The sequence below is a fragment of the Scatophagus argus genome, chromosome 19 (genome assembly GCF_020382885.2).
Source record: "Scatophagus argus isolate fScaArg1 chromosome 19, fScaArg1.pri, whole genome shotgun sequence".
NCBI lineage: Eukaryota > Metazoa > Chordata > Actinopteri > Scatophagidae > Scatophagus > Scatophagus argus.
Window position 1 is genome coordinate 12,782,837 of NC_058511.1, and position 16,793 is coordinate 12,799,629.

The following is a 16,793-nucleotide window of genomic DNA, read 5'->3' on the forward strand; positions in this document are numbered from 1 at the left end:
AGATGGAGAGAGGAGGAAAAAAGCTTCCTGTCACATGCAATATGAATCATACTTTAGATACATTTAATGTACAGACAGCTTCAGCATTACTCCTTTGAGACAATTTAATGAAATGATTTCTAGGAAAGAAGAATTTGCGCTTTTTCCGGCGTGACAAGTAATACACAGCCTGTTGCTCTGGCGCTAGAACAATGGAACAATCTATTTAGATAGCTTTTTTTCATCTTGAAACTATTATCACTGGCCAAAATATTTCACATATTAAAGGAATTCACTCATAGGCGAAAACAGCCGCCCAGGGCTCTTGAGTGGAGTTTGGCTCAAATGTATATCAATATTTTTAGGCGCTACTTTTTTATCCCTGAAGTGGAAATTTTTTGAGTTAATGTTTACAGTATACACTTTATTAAACCACCTAACAGCACTCTGGATAGGACTCAGAATCCTGGTGGTGTGGTATCTTGTTTTGATCCCTGGTTTCCAGTGACATTCTGAAAAACCAAAAAATCAAAACAAAAACAAAACTCAAACTAGTTTCAGCACACTATTCTTTAAATATGCAACATGCTGCTTTGTGAGCTTAGCACAGCTGCCCTCCGCTGACTGTGCCGTATGGATGCATGTTTACTGAGAACAGTCCAAATAGTTTACATTGTGCCTTATCGAAATATCGCCTGCACATTTTCGAAAACGTTCTCGTAAACTGTTCTCTGCCACTTGTGTTCCCTCGTGCATTGTCGTTCTTATCTTCCTGACACCATGCCCCTGTGACAAACAGACCATGGCACAATGAGAATGAGAAAATAAAACCAGAGTGGAAACAAATGTGATCTTTGGGTGCCCTTGAGAACTCTTTGTGTGCGTGTGTGTGTGTTCTGTGTATGACATTTCTGTTTTTGAGCATTTATTCCAGCGTGTGCATGCGCCTGTGTGCCTCTGCATGTGTACTGTACACCAGTCTCCCGGTTGCAGAAGAGGCTTATGGCTCAATCTGTTGACGGTGATGACAAGATGACAGGTCAAAGAGGAGTTTATCGTAAATACTGCGTGAGGCTGCAGAGAAGGCGTTGGGTTTGTACTTGGAAAGTGGAAACACAGGCAGGCACCTGGAAGAAACAAAAATAGCCATGATGCAACTCCTCAGTTAATTGAGAGTTCAGCGTTTTTGGCAAACACCTGGCTACAGCGCTGATGATCGGGTTTCTGCTTATTGGGCATTCAGTAACTCTGTGAGGTGGATTAAAATCGGAACAATACACACACACATCATAAAATCTGTCTATTAAACACCTCTTTATTGCCCTTCCTTTCTCTTTACAGTTCTGAAGTAAAACTGAGCTCATTTTCTCTCAGGTTACTTTTTTGGATCTACAGTTTGGTAGCACAGCTGGAACACCTTCTTCTTTACTTCAGGTGGCTCTCCTTCTGTTTAAGCCATTAGTCTAGAAATGTGATAAAGCACAATAAGTGCAGGGAGACACAATGGTGCCGACATATGCAGACAATAATGGAGTGAATTTATGTAGCGCTTTTCCAGCCCCCTTGAAGCTCTTTACATTGTAAAAGAGGGGGAACTCACACATGGAAAGCTTAGCAAAAAGGAGCTCAGTTGGCTTATAGAGCTAGACGTGCACCATTGTTTGATCCTACAGACTAAAGCTGATGTCTGGAAATCATAAGCCTTCTAATGCAGTTCTAGTGTTACAGCACAGGTCAACATGCTCTCTTGGATGAGGCCGTTTCCTTTAAGATCAGCGACTTATTTTTCATAAAAGTACGAAATTGCAGTTTTGTTCATTTCAATGATTGTACAGTAAGAGAAGTCTGCTTCTTGTCTTTCTGAACCTAAAACTGAAAGGTCAGGGCTGCATCATTTGAGGTGTAACCAGTGCCTGACTTGAGTGACCTGCCAGGCTGTAATATGATGTGCCAGCACGCGGTTCAGTTCTCGTTGCTTGTTAAGCAACCGGACCAAATAAGAGACGCGGCAACTCAGGCATCAAAAGCCGTCTTAAATAACAAGCTGAGCGAAGAAAAATGGTTTGCATCTCGAAAACCCCAAGAGGTCAATCAGTTATGGGAGAGACTGAGGAACTTTTGGAAGAGAATCACTCATCATTTTTCAGTTGATGTGTTTGAGTTTGAAAAGTGCTTTATCATTGTGTCATCTCTAACGCAAAGAAACACCTGATACCGCTTGTGCTCCATCTTCAAGTGGATTCAGCAACTTTTTTCTTCATCTTTTCATTTCTTTGTTCGTGTTTCTTGTCTGTTTCACCATGAAGTAGCACGCAACCATAGTTTTAGGTAGGCTAGCGGAATGGTTCAAGAGATGTCAGTGTGCGTCCACAACTTTGAGACAATTTGAAATATCTGATGGGGTGGATTGCCATTAAATTTGGTACAGGCATTCATGGTCTTCAGAGAATGACCCTGAAGACTTTGGTGATCCCCTGACTTTACTTCTAGCACAAGGATGAGGTTGACATTTCTGATTTTGAATGAAATGGTGATTTGTCAGAAAATCTGGTACAGACATTCATGTTCCCCTCAGATTATTTTATAACCCCCCTTTGGTGATTCTCTTACTTTTTGTGTAGCAGTACTATAAGGTCAAAATTCAAATTCAATTTATCGTAAACACACAGACTTTCTTTCACAGAGAAAGTACATATATAGTTACTATTATTAGTATTTCTCTATAACTAATTACATTCCCAGCACCCTCAGTTATACGTTGTGTTTAGTGCTAATAAGGAAATTTTTGCATGTTCAAATGCCAGGCTATACCAAATATCCTTATTTTAAAATCCTAAAATAAATGTTAAAAAAAACCCCACTAATTAAGTTCAAAATGAAATTCCACACAGACCTATAATATTCTGAGAAGTTTGTTCCTAATAACCTCATTAATAGCACTTGAGAGGTGTTTTCAGAAACAGACTGTCTGCGGTTTGATGACAGATGCTTGGAAGCAGCAAAGGTTTTGACTGTTTTCCCTCAGTCATGACTCAGTTAAACTACAATCTCTAAAAGCACTTTCCAAAATGATTGGGATTAGCACACACTTTCTTGGAGAAACCACTCGCCCAGTGTGATCCCCTTATTTCTCAGGTACTTTCCTTGCCCATGGTGGACGGGTAAATAGAAAACAGATGGTGGCTAACGGACAGGAAGCATTTTAAAGGTTTGGATCTAACTGTTTGTGACACACTGTGTCGATGTGGCGGGTCAGCCGAGCCAGCTGTGTGCTTTCATCGGGGAATGATAAAGGGCGTATTTGGTGACATTGTGTATATCCTCACCTGTGTCCAATATAAGGATGAAGTTTTTGGATGAGAGCATCCTGCTGCAAACAAGCCGTGACCAAAACCAGACCTCTGAACAAAAAGAGTTGAGGTTAAAATGATTGGTTTTGCTGGAAGGAGGGCTTACTGTGGGTAGAATTCAAGTTATTAAACGTTGCACACAAAGTTTTCAAAGTTTATTAAAGTTAGTCTCTGGGGCTGATGTTTTTGTCGATAGCGTCATGTAATTTCCTTTTTGGGTGGGATACAATGTACATGTTTGTGTGTGCTGAGAGACATGTCTGTGATGTCTGTGTCTATGTTATTCTGTTTGTGTATGTAGCTCTGTCTCTGCAAACGTGTGTCTTTGACTGAGCTTTCTCAATTCTTTTTTGGGTGTAGGGGTCAGATTACAATTTGGGTGTTCATCACTGGTCAGAGCGCAGCGCCATCATCAAACAGACATACACATTGTTCTCATTTAGCATTGCATGGGAGAGTAGATGCTTGGCAGAAAGCAGTGGAGGCCCCTTCTATTGACACACAAAGGTTATTTAATATAAAGTAAGTGGTCTTTAACTGGAAACATTTGACAAAAGGCTTATCTGTGTGTGTAAGTGATGAGGTGAATTATAAGTATGATGACAACATTGTTTTTCTGTTTTTTTGGTCAAATGTGTGCCCTTTGCTCTTGTCAGCTGATACACAGCTTAGTCCATCTCTTTATCTGATCCCAAAAACAATTAGATTTCAATATGTGTTAATCAGTGTGTGGGTCACGGGTGACTGAAAACACATGGCCTCCACAAAGTTTCTTCATCTCATAATCAGTTTACCAGATGTGATCCCAGTTTTTCATTCAAAAAATATGTTTGAAGAAAGGCTGCTTTAATTAATTGACATATGTCCAGAAAAATCACAGCATTCAAGAGTTCAATGGTATTTTATCTCCCTAGGTTACACAGAAGCTATAGGAATTAGTGAGCATTGGATGTTAATAGCTAATGATGTCATTTAATAAACTGTGGTGGTCCATTAGGTCCAAATGTATGAGTACATGTATGAGTTATAGGAGTTCAGCCACGATGAAGGGTTTCTGCAATTACTGAGGTTTCCAAGGTGTCAGTGAAGATGTCGCAAGCTGTGAAGACTGGCAGTCATGTCAACGTCCTATGACAGAGATTTGTGTGAGATAGTGTACGCCATGCTTGTTGTTCTTACAGGAGTGTTTGACCACTAGTAGTGTAAGGAGTTCCCATTTTGTTTACAGGCTACTGTGCATGGGCAAGGACACACACAACAAGCAGGTGATGCCATACACACTCCTGTTGATGGTTTCTCTGCTCAATAGTTGTTGTCTATAATCTGCAAAAAAGAGTAACAATACAGTCACAAAGGCAGTGAAAAAGAAGATGGCTAGTAAATCAACATGAATGCAAACAATCAGTGATTTCAGATATCCAAAACCTCATCACTCATTGTATGACAAAAATAAATACATTTGACACACTTGTTTGACTTCAAGAATACAAGCAGTGCATTTTGGTAAGAACCACTGATGAAAACTTCACTTCATCTTTAACTTGGTCTTCCTCTGAGGTTCATATCTTTCTTGTGTTATTATAATTAAGTAAAATGTGTCCAAGGTCGTCTATTTCATCGGCATGCCTGAAGCCTCGCCCTCATCCCACTGTCACTTACCAGAAAACTACAACCTCTATATGTCACCCTGTTATTCTAACTTGAACTTAATCTACTGGTTCACATACGCAGGCACACTTGGAGGCTGAGATTACAATAGAGCAGCATAATCCTTCTGTGATTAAAGTTGCGTGTGTGTGTAAATGTGAGAGAGTGGTTAGAGTCTTAAGTAGCAGTGACAGTAGTGGTGTGATCTGGAGACGGCTGGCATACCGTCTCTTCTCTGACTCACTGAGATGGAAGCCCTTGTGGTGATTCTCCAAACAAGTAACACTTTTAGAGCTTTAGGATGCCGAAATGTTGGATATTTAAATGTAAAAATCTGCATCTGCGTATTTTGAAATTCTTTCGTGGATGTTTCACCGCCTTTGGTTGGAATTCTGGCTGAGAAAGCCCACAGCAACAAGATGAGGGTCAAGTTGAGTGTTTGCCAATATGCAGAGCAGTGGTCCATTAAATTGATTTCTGACAGTGACAGCCACTGAAGGGCCACCGGGTGTAACTGAGTGGAAAATCTGGTTCGTGCGGTTTGTATGCTGACAGGTGGGAACAGCAGGAGTTTAGCTCTCACTCTTGCTTGACTTTTTTGTTTTTATCAGGTACTAATACCTCACAGCAGCTTCAACACCTGCTCCCGTGGTGGAAAACAATCACAACAAAGTGTTTGCAAAATACTGACTCACACTCTGCTCTGTTTGTGGTGCAGCTGAACCGCTCAGTGTTGTTCAGGCACAATGCCAATTCACCTTTGAAACATGTTCAACATGGTAGACAAAAAAGTCTTATTTTTAAAGGAATAGAGTTTTTTGGAAATACAATGAAGAGATAGACACCCCGCTCATGATAGATAAACTAAAGCTTGCAGACAATTAGTGTATCCTTGCATGACGTCTGGAATAAGAAAAAGTACACAAAGTGTACCTGCTGCCTAGAGGGCAGATCTCTGCATGCTGACTGCTTGTGCTGTTGTGGACAGATTTTACACATCACACACAAATGAATATCAGTTTTATGTAATCAGACTAAATAGCTGACCTGCTTCTATGGCTCTACTGACAGATTTTTCATACAACATGCTTCATGTTCATATTAAACAGCATATGAAAACTTAAGTAGTGAGCTTTAGAGGTGCCGCTAGGTGACAGAGCTAGGATAGCTGTTTCTAGACATTGCACTAAGCTAAGCTAAATAGCTGCTAGCTGGCTGTGTACAGATATGAGAGTGCCTAAGAAGAAAGTGAAAATTTTAACTGCTTTTAATGTGTCCTGCTCAAACCAAAATCACAAGCACAGCTCCTGGTGTGAGTTGAATCTGTTGTAACAGGCAAGTGATGCTGGCCAAGAAGAGGAACAGCTCGGTAGATTGAGTGATGGCAGAGGTATTTTTGTTGAAAGCATGTGAAAGAGGATACAGACAGAACTGATGAAGCACAGAAGTCAAAAACTCCAAGCGTCCAAGTGATGCGGCAATGTTCAAATGTCTTCTGTCATCGAGCCTCACGCTGTGTGCCACAGTTATATAAACATGGACTTGCCAATGAATGTCTCTTTGAGTCTTGCAGCACATATTCTAAGGAGTGCCCCTAAATTGTTTGGTACTCTTTGTTGAGCAACTGGCAGACAACATTTGGCACTACAGATCCACAATAGCACAATCTGTCCTATCCTAGTAAACCACATAGAGGTCACGGTGAGGGCACAGACGGCCAGAAAAGACACAGGCTGCTTTCTCACTTATCATTTATGCAATACAACCACTATTTTCCGTTATGGTGTGATTTAAAGCTATTGTGTGGGAATGAGCTTTTACTGGTCACAATAATGTCATTATATGATTTGCAGCTCGAGAGTGAGTATGGCGGATAGCCGCTCGTGCGCCCATTCCCGCGACGTGGAACTGTTGTGCTTGGATTCACAGGGGAGCTGTTTACTGTGGCACCACTCATTCTAGCCATTGTTTCTGTACTCTTAACGACAGACTCAGTCACAATGGAAATCAAAATGGAGACTCTGTGCCAATGTGATATGCATGCAAACCGAAAGTTCATGAGGCCAGAGGTTAGGAATCAAAAAAAGTCATAAAAGCTGAATGATACAAGCTTTAATATTGGAATTTGTTACTTCATTACATGTTGCTTACTGTGTAAATATTATTGAATGGCCTTCACCTCCTGTACTGAAAAAAGGACTAACTTCTGAAACCTGGCCAGATTTCTAAGATAGCATCAAGAATATAGAGGAGCAGCATATCATTAAAGTAACTACCATGTGCTGCTCACTAGCTGTGGAGCTTGTGCCCCTACTGCTGACTGGATTACAGGTGGTGGAACAGTGGGACTGTGTGAAGGTGGGGCACCGGAGCTCGGCTCAACTGCATTAGATAACATTAAGCTTTCAGTGACAACAGCTAGACACCAGATGAGTTAAAAGGTAATTAAGTTCATTTTAGTTTGGTAAAAGAGAGAACTTGAACACAGAGGGTTTATAGTTGAATTTCTCCGTTATGTAAGAATATTTACTTTATTGATTGTTTGTGAGTTTGTTTCGTATACTTGTCAGACTAAATGGTACGAGAGTTTGTGAAATTTCACAAACTTGTATAAGTCTCCCCTGTGAAACTACGAGGGGCTGTATTGGACTGTTGCCTCTAGAGGTACAAAGTGGCATTACAAGACAGGACAAGCTGGGGCTAGCTGGTTAGCATGCTACTCCAGTAGATAACTCTGCAACACATACAGAGATGTCACTGACATAACACATTCTGTTGCTGTTACTTAATTTTTTTGAATGTTTCAAAATGAAATCATGGCCACATTTTCCAAATTGTACCTTTAAACCCATTTATAGATCGCAAAATATTTTCCCTCTGCTTGATTTCATTAAATGTGTAACACATGTCTACTTTCTTTCATTGAGTGATGACTATAATTAACCTGAGCACCGATGTCTGGATTGTCCCTATAATCTGCTCTGTTCAGTCTCTGGGATATTTACATGGTCCTGTAAATGAATCAGTCAGCACATCTGCAAATTAATGAGGCATGCTGTGGCCAATTTCATGGCTCTCCTTGCAGATGCAGACAATCTGGAGTGATTAATGAAAATTTGTCATAGATGATGATTGAGGGCTGGGCTTCGAAAGAAACATAACTGACATCTATGTATATATTGCTATAAACCTGTGAGGCAGGTTGTCAAACTGAACACGTGTCTTTGTATTGCTGTATTATTATGTTTAACAGTGCAGCTGCTGCAGTGCCAATTAATGTTTCACTACAGTTTACATGCTGTCACTTCACACACTGAGTAATAACTACATTTCAATCACGGTCTTATTTGCCTGTCATGCCAAGGCCGACTAATGCAGTCAGAGGTGTGAGTTTCTGTGCGGAGTTTCTGTATTTTAAGGCTATTAAAAACACTGGTCTGACAGGCAGATTTTCCCTGTAGGGCTTGTCAGTTACCCAGCACAATCATGTTCTCCAGCTGCAGATGGAGCACCAAAGCTTGTACAAAACAAGTGGTGAATTTGTAAGACAGGTTCCAGTGACCCTCCGTCCTGCGTTTCTTGGTAAATCAGCTTTTTTTTGTTGTTCACCCAGACTGAATCTTAAAGACAGACAGAGCAGAGGGAGGCAGAGCAGGGAGGAGGTGTGAGTGCTAGCCAGCTAGATAAAGGCTTGTGCCAGGGCCTGAGCAAATAAACAAGAGGGTGATTATTTCAGCACACACGACTCGGGTAATTCAGAATGAATTAAAAGTGACTCGGCTCACAGTGCAGATAAGCCGAACCCCTGTCGCTCTCGGCCCCTTGCCTCTGTTTTCTTAACTAATGCCCTCCTTGCTCCCTCTCCGTGCCTGTTTAATCAGTATAAGATCTGTGTAGTCTCTACTCACAATTCAGGAATGAAAATGTCAAAACAAATTATCTGAATGAGCCAAGTGACACATCCTATGTAACACACACAGGACCATACCAGTGTGTTGGACCTTATTACATACTTGCTGTAACTTTTAACCAACTGCAACTACAGACTGCATTAGATTTTTGTGGCTTTGCAGTTAGTTTCCCTTCTTGAAGCCAAACTCACTGTCAAAGTGAACTTATGCTTTATATATAGTCTTGGCAAACAGAATTGGAATTTAATTTTTGAGATGTACCATTTCAGCTTTCCTCTTCTTGCACAATTGATATAACGATTTACTTGATGACTACAGCAAACAACTACTCCTCGAAATAATCCAATTAATCCTCCTCCTTTTGGGCAAACTCCCCTTATTTTGAGACTCATTCCAAGTGGATGGTTTGCAGATGTTTCCTTGCTGAGACTCATCAGTGAACTTCACCCCAACTCGCTGCTGTACCAGGGCTTGGATTACACTCTTTTGGTTTTTCTCATGGTGAGATGGAGCTGAAGATAGATAAAAGAAGGAGTGTTATTCTATGATTAGAGCCGGAGCAGCTCCTTAATGACCCCCCATAACTCCCTCCTCCTTCCAGATCAGTCATCGGCCGTCTGGTCTCTCTGGCCAGCATCACGTAGACCACAGACCTCTGGTCCCCATTAGTGCCCCACCCCCTTGTACAGTATCTGAGTCCGATGGTTAAAAGACCCAGGCGGGTTCCGTTCCGCATTAGTTTTGGCGTGGTATCTGGCCTCAGCAGTGTGTTTGTGGCGCTGCCTTGCAGCACTCCATGATGATTGAGCAGCACTGAGTTTCCCCTGCTTTGATGCCCAAAATGTCGCTTGACGGGGAAAGGATAGATCGTGACATTTATTTCTGACCATTTGGGCCCTTTTCTTGAGTCTCAAATGGAGGCTGTAAAAGAACTAGCATGTGTATACATGTGTGGGATGAATCTGTGTGTGTCCTGCTCTCATGGTCCAAAAGCATTGAGTAAGAGGAAACAGAGCCCTGGGGAAACAAGACTGTTAGTCAGGTCCTGTTCCTGTTGTTGATGTTGTCACCATGAGCAAAAAGAAGCTGGTTAATAGGAAGACATGACTTCATCACTCTTACACAGGAACATCCACACCTTCACAGGGTCTGGATCAGTATCACACATTTTCTGGTTGCTCATAATTGTGATACAGATCAGCTCTAAAAACAGTCCACTAAAACACCATCAAGACTAAATGACTTTATAAAAGAACCTAAACTGGACCCAGATACATTGCAAATATAGACCACCATAGACACCTCCTGAACTACTTGAGAGTTTAAAGTTTTTTTTGAAATTCTCAAACAGTCTGTGTGCCAGAAATCTGATGTTAATCACACACAAAACATGCAATTTCTAAGCAAGAACAGGCACAATCATAAAATGAAAAGAATTACAAACACAACACAAAACCAATGTTTGTTCAGTTCACTTGAATTGATGTGTTCCAATGAAAGATTGCTCTTGGCAGTTCTTGTTTCTGGAATCTTTAAAAATCTATGTTTCAAATTATTTCTACTGCGTTGACATTGTAATACACATTTTTTTTTTAAATTTAAATTGTAAATAACAAAGTATTGTCTTTTAGCTTTGGTGCCTTAGCACTGTAGTGCTCTTAGTGTTCTCTGGTTATCCTCTGATGAGACTGTGGTTTTCAGAGATATCTTATCAGCTGCCTTTGACATACATGTCTGACTATTGTCAGGTGGAAAACCTCACTGTGTGTGGCACCATGTGTTGTTTCACCCTCTCTCCCTCTGTGTCTCCACACGTCTGTTTCAGCTGCATCTCTAACTGAGCTTCTGAGTGGAACTTAGGTATTTTTTTTCTTTATACATACCAGGAACTGGCCATCATGGTGATAGCATTCAAAGATTAAGAGGAAATATCCTCTAGGCATAACATTGTTTGTTTATTTTATGTCTCAGTGAAAAAAAACAAACAAAGAAAAAACAGTACTGCAAAATGTAGTATATCAATCCTTCTCAGTCAAAGATAAGTTCTCTCTTTCAGTGGATTTTTTTGTGTTCTAACATAAAAATTCTCCCTTTTGGTGGGTTTACTTATACTTTCACAGATCATATGAGGGAGCACATGGTGTTACTTCATGGTTTATCTGATATGCAAATGAGGGAGAGATGCTACAAATTTCTTCAGACCACTTTTGCTGACATGCTTCCAATTTAACAAGTAGGACCAGCCAGTATTCACAAATATGCATATTCTAATTGCTGAGTTGCATAACAACAGTGTCTGTGATTGTTGTGAGCACTGCTCCCATCTCTGTTGGTCAAAATAGTACAATAACCAATCAGAGAGCTCTTTCCATCCTTGGAAATCTGCTGAGTGACAGTGGCCATGGCAACAGCCCGGCTCTGTGCAGCTTCCTTGCACCCCCGCTGTGCAGCGTTTGATGGCAGTTAAATGTGTTGTGGAGTAATTGGGTTGTGGACCGGATGAGCTGTGTCCCCTAAGGTGTGACAGAATGTGAGAAATGGAGCAGGTGGTGGAAGCCCAGAGGCTCTCCCATACCCATGGCAACATTCAAGCCAATGGTTGTTTCCTGACCAGGTTTAAACCACTCCACTCTGTCATCCTGTCTGTGTGACAGCATGAAGTGTGCACAGATCTGGAAGATGAAATTTGCCACAAAGTTATGGTGTAAGGTATAGGGCATACCATCTGTATTCATATTTAAGTATTTTCTATCAGTATATTGAGCTGGGCAGTTTTTTCTTCACCTTGGAAGCAACAGTAGAGAGAACAATCTCAGGTTATTTACTTGATTGTTCTGCAACTTTTGACCAAAACACAGTCTTCATCAGCGCATAAAGTTTGCTTGGTTGTCATGCAACTGAAGTTCTTCAAACTTAATTAAGAAATTGTACTATATAATCACTGTTTGTTTTCCTCTAGCAGTGTTAAAAATATCACGTCCTAGCTGTCTTATTGTATTAGCGTGGCCTCTTTCACGACATCTGCTGCACAGTTTGTGAAGAGTGAGAGTGTAAGTGAAGAGCAAACTCATAAGCACATCCCAACATCTTATAAGGAGTGTATATGTCAAATGTAGCAGCCAGCGAGCAGAATCTCCAAAATGTGCACCCAATCCAACTCATTTGACAGAAGTGATCCAAATGTTTCTCGTGTCCTGGCAAGGGAAGACTACTGTAACTGAGTAGCATAAGGGTGTGTAGGGATGACATCAGATGGATGCCATGTGAGAGGTACGAGCTGTCACATTACACTTGTATCAACATCCATGAACAGTGCCAAGGACATGCCAAACATGATCGGGTGTCATGGTGGCAGCAGAGGCCGGCCAGCTGCGTGACATCACCTGGTATCACAGTCCAGAGGGGTGATGCCAGCCAGGCTGCCATGTGGCAGCAGCAGCAGGGAGGAGGGACTATGTTAGAAGGTTCTCTCCTCAGTTTGTTTTAAGGAAAGATCTAAAATGTGAGGTATTCAGAAGAAATTATTTATTTTCTGTATTTGTCTTTGCCTCTCCGTTTGTATTACTTTATACATACACTCTACTGTATTTCAGAGGGAAATAATGTAGTTTTTACTCCAATACATTTATTGACAACTGTTGTAACTGGTTGTTTTGCAAAAGTAGAGTTTTTCATATAAAGCATATAGCCTGAAAAATGTGATGCAACATTTTAGATTAAGCAGTACCTAACAACAGTAGCCAAATACTAATGATAATAATTCCATTCGCTTATGGCCCTTACAGCATGTTTTATACTTTCACATTAGTAGTATTTTGAATGTAGGACTTGAACTGGTCTATTTTTGTTGTTTGGTACTGCCACTTTTACTTTACTAGTGATAAATATGAACATTTCTCCCACCACTGATGACATGACATGCCACTGCAGAAGAGATGGGGAGTGGGGACTAATAAATCCAAGGTGTTGCAAGATGATTAAAAGAACAAAATGAGAAAAACGTCTCTGTTTTACCAATTTGCTTGTTTTTCCATGGTTTCCACAGTTTTCTTTTTTTATGTAACACTGCGGAGTTTTAGGGCCCCAGAAACTTAAAAAATTAATATGACCCCAAAGAAGGGAACTCTGTGGTTGAACTGCGCACAGCTTCTGGACATCTGTAACCAGTGATAAAAGCTGTGCCAGAGGGTCAAGAGTAGTGTTTGGTACTGGGGTCACAAGCTTAACTCTGATAGATAAAAAAAAAAAAAAAAATCTTTCTTTACATAACATAAAGCTTTTTTACACACTGGGTAAAAGGCATACAAAGACTTTGGAGCCACAAACTGAAATCGATAAACAAAGGTTCCTGAGCTTCACACCATAAATCTAGAGTGTCCTGAGCATGAAGGAAGTATGTTTAAATCATCAGTGAAGTGCTGTTGGTCACTCACAGGGAAAAATGCATTTCCATAATACCCTTAAGGATAAACATAACTACCGGACTGAGTGGGATACAATGGTGTGAAATTGTACCCTGGTGCAGGACATCTAGCCGGCATAGCAACAACACAGCGCAGTGTGCCAGTCAGAGGGATTAAGTTGTTTTGAAGCCGCAGTTGATTGTACAGCAGATAGTGAGGGAGGGAGCTGGCCCATACAGCCAGATAATGGTGTGAGATAGCCTCCCACAAAGCTGCATAGCCAAGAGCCTCGCTGTGCTGGGAAGTGTGTTTGTATTTGTGTGTGTGTGTGGATGTGTGTGGATGCACATTCCTGTGATTGTGGGGACAAAAATCTGTTTACACAGTCACATTGTGAGGATACGCCTTACTTATGAGGACAAAATGCAAGTCCTGCAAGACTTGCTTTAATGTTAGCCTGAGGTTATGGTTAGGTTAAGGTAAGGGTTAGGATTAGGCAAGTAATGTTTATTGTTATGGTTAGGTGGTGATTAATCCTCCAGGAAATTAATATAAGTTTATGTAATGTCCCCAGAAGTGATGGTAACAAGACTGTGTGTGTGTATGTACTTTATGCAGAAGAGAATGCATGCAAGCATACGTGTGCTTACATACGTGCTTCCATCTGTTTGTATACACATGGTAATCTGAATCAACCGCGAAACTTGAGTAGGCTCGCCCACCACGTGTTTTAATTATTCAAGGTGCTTAGGCTGAAAACTCGATCACCTGGAGGATCCGTTCTACCGCCACGAGCGCCCCCGCTCGCTGCTGCCCTGTGAGAGAGGGGAGGAGCGACAGAAAGGGAGACTACTGGAAACGAAAGAAGATACCACACTTGTACTCTGTGGTATGTTCACCTAAACAGGCAGAATGAATAATCCAAACATGGTGTGTAATACCTAAGGAGCTGTCAGAGAATCTGCAAAGTTGTTGTGGCCAGAGGAATTATTACGCGCAGTGGGAGATTGCAAGGGAATTACAATTTGTAATGACAGCCCTGCAGGGCTCTTGATTTTCTTTATATTTTTTAAAGTTGAATTTTACTGTAGTTTTTTCTGGCAATTGCTGTGTCCATGATTATTTGAACGAAAATAATATCAACTTCCAGTATCCTCCTAATTCCCCATGGTTCTCCAACAGCTGCCTTGATTTCATCCAACCTAATTTGCAGAGGGAAGCAAATTGTGGGCATTTGACCATCTGGTCTTATGCCTGTCCCCCAAAATAGTCTTTTCCTGCCCAGCCAGAGGTCCCAATTTTATTAACAGCATTGGGCAAAAGACACCAGGGAATTAACTCTCTCCCTAAGTATACCATGGGGTCAAGAGCCTCGGCTCTGGAGGGGAAGTCAAGTCATGAAAATAGTGATTTGTCAGTGTTGTAGCTGTGAAAGACATCTTCCCAGGGAGCAGAGTTGCTCTATAAGCCTCCAACTGGCAGGGAATTAGTTGGTTCAGTAGAGCAGGATGCTGAGGCTGTTCAACATCCCTGTGCCATCCAGGCCAGCAATTTCATGAAGCCTCATGAGGGCCAAAAAGGCCCAAAGCTACTTATTCTGGTTTCTGTCAGACCAGCCAGCTCCCACCGTGGTTTTGATGAAATTCTGTGGGGAGCTTTTCCTGGAGAATTTAGGCATGTGTGCATGGTCTGTACTATATTATCATAATGTTAGCTATGCCTTGCACCTCATGGTTTTCTTCTCATTTTCTTGTAGGCAACATCCCAGGGGCCCTGGGAACATTTACACTTATTATAAGCAAATATCCTGTGGTATGATGTGCTATTATTTAATGATTTCATTGAAACAGTCCGTATGGCACAATGGTGTGGTGCTCATAAGAGACATATCCTAAAAACATGTTATATTGTTTGCTGGCAATAAACTGAACCGCATGTGTTTGAATGGGCCCCTCAGCCCTCATATAAACCCCTTAGGCAGCAACACAAACATCAGCGAACCTATGATTAGGTGACCAGCTAAATGAATATTCACAAACAACAGACAGACTGTGAAGCTGAGATAGCAGCTGGGGCCCGGGGCCTGGGGCCCAGACACCCTGCAACTGCTTTGCTGGCACGGCCACTTTTCATCTGGACGTGGACATTGTCACCACAGCCAAGCTGTCCAACTGTTGCCAGAACAGGACTGGACAGGCCAAAAAGACAGGGAGGACCAGACAGAGATACAGCCTAGACATTTTGGGTGACTAAACAAAAACAAATTTTCCTAAAAATAGAAAAATTTAACTATTCTCCACTAATAATCATTAAGACAGCAGCAGCCACAGAAAGAAAACTGGTACACAATAGCATGTAATATTGCCAGTTAAATTAATGAAAATCAAATTTGCTCCCACTGAAACAGATAATGATTTCATTTACAAAACCAAAACAGTGAGACAAACAAGCAAACACAACAAACCAGAAAACTGTAAAAAGAAACATACATCACATTTGTTCATTTCTTTATAGACAAATTATAAATGTAATGACAAAGACCAATCCACTATAATTCGTTCCTGCAACACATAGTCTCACAAATGAGGGATCTGTGGTCCTAAAACGCTTCTTGAAAAATTTCTCTGCAGTGCTTGACCACTTGTATTACTTTATTAATTACTTTGATATAACTTTTTTTTTTAAGTTGAAACTGATCTGGCACATAAGCGAGTCATCTGCATGAAACAGCTGCGTCACCACGTTTTGGTTTTTTTTTTTGGAAACCCATTGGTAAAAACAGAAAACAGAAGTTGGCCCATGTGGTTTCCTTGTGTGATGCCACAGAAAATATTGGTTTATACCTGTTTAAAAATAAACTGCGTGAGAAAGAAAAACATATAGATGTATATTAAAGAAATGTTGATATCTATGGATAGGCTCACGATTTGAATGACTAAAATGATCTTTTTTTGAATTCAGTGTCATTTTTTAAAGTTGTAGAAGTCCCACTAATCTACTCTGTTGTTAAAATAGTGTAAATCTACTGGGAATAAAATTTAATATCTGAACATTAACTGAAATACAGCATGGAAAACATTTATTTATTCTGCACATAATAAAGAATGTTTGAAGAAGCTTATTTTTTCTCCTTTCCATTTTTAATTGTTTGTGACTTTCACCTGTTCGGTTAAATTATATTCAGTGATGCAGATATAATGAAACACCTGTCATGTCTCCCATAAGGATGATATAAAATGGCATGACTGAACCAACTGTAGTGATCATTCTAGACTTTAATTGCTACCTGGAAAAACACACAGGTGTGCTTAAATGCATACTCAAGCCATAAAACAACTGTTTCTGCAGGTCTCTGATTCTCATAATGGACTTTATTACATGCTTTATCTGTGTTTTGTACTGATAGTAACCCATTTAACAGGTACTGGCCATATGCTCTTTTTTAAATTGTCTTTTATAGTCAGTGTTTAGTCAGTCGTCATATAAAGAATAGGGCGTGAGTT

General features: G+C 40.7%; 1 long non-coding RNA gene across 1 annotated transcript in view; it reads left to right on the top strand.

Annotated features, from left to right (window-relative positions):
- Positions 1 to 15,785, top strand: part of LOC124051064 — a 62,648-nt gene extending 46,863 nt beyond the window's left edge. The window contains exon 3 of the long non-coding RNA XR_006841735.1: positions 14,034 to 15,785. This is a non-coding gene — a long non-coding RNA (uncharacterized LOC124051064). The remainder of the gene's footprint in view (positions 1 to 14,033) is intronic.
- The last annotated feature ends 1,008 nt before the right edge of the window (positions 15,786 to 16,793 follow it).